Here is a 3,145-nt window from a genome sequence, read left to right as displayed (position 1 = left end):
AGAATATGATAAGCTACTCGCGGCACTTCTGTTATCAAATAAATGGGCAAAGAGATGATTGTCCATGAACACACCAAAACACATCACCGCAAGAGATTCACAGAGGGTCTACAAGTCTGCCACAAAGCCTGCCGTTCCAACAAGCAGTGGTGGAAAGTAACTAAGTAAATGTACTCAAGTATTGTACAAGTACAATTTTGAGGTATTTTTACTTTATTGAGTACTTCCAATTTTCAGTACTTTTACTTCTACTCCGCTACATCTCAGAGGCAAATATTGTACTTTTTTCTCCACTACAAGTGTTTGAAAACTTTAGTTACTAGTTACTTTGTATATTTTGATTATTATTATTATTATTATTATTATTATTATTATTATTATTATTATTATTATTATTATTACCCTTATTATTATTATTATTATTATTGGGGGCACGGTGGCCCTGGCGCAGTCGGTAGCGCTGTTGCCTCACAGCTAGAAGGTCCTGGGTTTGATTCCCGCTGGGGACACTGTGGGCACTAGGGGCGTGTCTTCTCCTCCGCGTCATCAGCATGTTCTCCCCATAGAGACACACGGGGACTACAAATTTCACGCCCACTTTTGAGACAGCGCCGCTACTCGAGGTCCGTTAGAACGATGAACTGCAGCTGCCAATGCATTCCCTATGAGAGGATATGAAAGTTAGCCTACTTTTAAAATTATCCTGCATTAACTGAAGACGATATTGATTTAAATAAAAATATGTTTCCAAATGTATGGAGTGTCTTTGTCAACATATCTTCTTGTTTTCTTAATAGTTGATGTGTTTCACATTTAATTTGCCACTTTAATGAGTTACCCATAATGCTAACACAGCAGAGGGTAGACAGCAGACAGGCATTTCAGTGACATCACTGTCTTTACGAGCGCCGAGCACCGACCGACAGCGTACCCACTGTAGAGGCAGGAGAGGCAGTCGCCTGCCCAACTAAGATCTCGCCTCCCCTAAAAAAAAAATAACCCGAAAATGTGTCATTGCGTGCTTAATGTCCTCAAAGTCACGCATCCAACAAGCTTTGAACTGAGCAGATTGGACCTTCTGTTCCAGAGATAATGACCAAAACCTATTGAAAACGGCCACTTTCGCCAGTTTTCTGGGTATTGAAAACCTCAAGGGATGCGTCCGTGATGCGACCACTTAAAGTCTGGATCTCCGATGCTAGCGGTTTTGACATACTGATGGAGTATATTATAGTATATTGTGGGTCGTATATCGAGATGAAAGATATGGGACATTAAAAAGGACAAATTAAACAAATGGGACAGATTATTAGAACACAAAAAAAATCGCTACAGCCTCAGTAGTTAACCAGTGAAATGACGGTATTTTACAATGCCTCTCATAGAGATTGCATTGAGAGCTGCAGTTCATCGTTCTAACGGACCCCGAGTGTCAAAAGTGGGCGTGGATTTGTAGGCCTTCCGCTTCCGGCCGTGTGTCTCTATGTCTCCTAGGGTAGTTAACTCATTCACTGCCAGCATTTTCTGTGGCTGCGTTTAGCCACTGCCAGACATTTTGACAATTGTTGCCAATCTTTGAATATCCACAGAATATTTTTTGCTATGACTACAATGTCACACAATAGCTCAAAATAAAGAGGAGAACCTCTGCTTTCCACAGAATTTTTTTTGCAATCCCATCTTCCGTTCTTTACTTATCGGCAGTTGAGTAAAGCTTGTTTTCAGTGAAAAACACCCTCTGAGAGAAGAATTCTGAGATAAACAGCTTTCTGTAAAAGTATTTTTTTTCATGAATTTTGTTTTTCCAGAAAACTCTTTTGATCCATTTATTTTTCGCCTCAGTGACACACCAGACATCTAAACTATGTGTTCAAATAAATGACAAACAAAAAAAAAACACCTCTTTAGGCAGTCGACCTACAGTGACATCAAGTGGTTTTGAAAAGTAACTACATAACACTTCAGTGAGTCTGAAGTAGCCAGGGTAAATAGCACACACACACTGTGTGTGTGTGTGTGTGTGTGTGTGTGTGTGTGTGTGTGTGTGTGTGTGTGTGTGTGTGTGTGTGTGTGTGTGTGTGTGTGTGTGTGTGTGTGATAGACTGATCCATGCAGTGTGTACAAATGAAACCAAATGGACACGTTTGGTTCCATTTGTACACACAGGTATATACATACAGGTAGCAATGACAGAAAACTTCAACTGACCTCAGTGCTGTCTGCATGTCATATTCTATATATGGTCTCTATCAGGGGTCATCAATATATATATACTCTGTTTTAGTGCTCATCATAGCTATAGTGTACAAATGAAACCAAATGGTCCATTTGTACACACTGCATGGATCAGTCTATCACACACACACACACACACACACACACACACACACACACACACACACACACACACACACACACACACACACACGCTTATACTAAGCGTGTGTGTGTGTGTGTGTGTGTGTGTGTGTGTGTGTGTGTGTGTGTGTGTGTGTGATAGACTGATCCATGCAGTGTGTACAAATGAAACCAAATGGACCCGTTTGGTTCCATTTGTACACACAGGTATATACATACAGGTAGCAATGACAGAAAACATCAACTGACCTCAGTGCTGTCTGCATGTCATATTTTCTATATATGGTCTATCAGGGGTCATCAATATATATACTCTGTTTTAGTGCTCAGCATAGCTATAGTGTACAAATGAAACCAAATGGTCCATTTGTACACACTGCATGGATCAGTCTATCACACACACACACAAGCTTATACTAAGCGTGTGCGCGTGTGTGCAGTGTCTCTCAGTAGCATACTCTTCCGCTGTGGAAGAGTGCAAAGCAGAGCAACAATTACAAACTGGACACTTCTCTCGTCTTCTCTCGTCTCTCTGCCTCTGCCACAAAAAGAAAAGTGCAATCCCATCTTCCGTGTGTGTGTGTGTGTTAGACAGTGGATTTTCTGAGCGTGTACAAATGAAACCAAATGGACCAGTGAGGATCCATTTGGATTCCATTTGTACACACCTTGAGTTACAGGCCAAATAAGCAACTACACTTTAGAAACAAGCCCAAATAAGCAAATACACTTTAGAAACAGACATTTGAATCAGCCGAAATACATGGCATATTTATTGAATACATGG

The sequence above is a fragment of the Gymnoscopelus braueri genome (assembly GCF_963280865.1).
Source record: "Gymnoscopelus braueri genome assembly, chromosome: 1".
Lineage (NCBI taxonomy): Eukaryota > Metazoa > Chordata > Actinopteri > Myctophiformes > Myctophidae > Gymnoscopelus > Gymnoscopelus braueri.
This window is presented reverse-complemented; position numbering follows the sequence as displayed.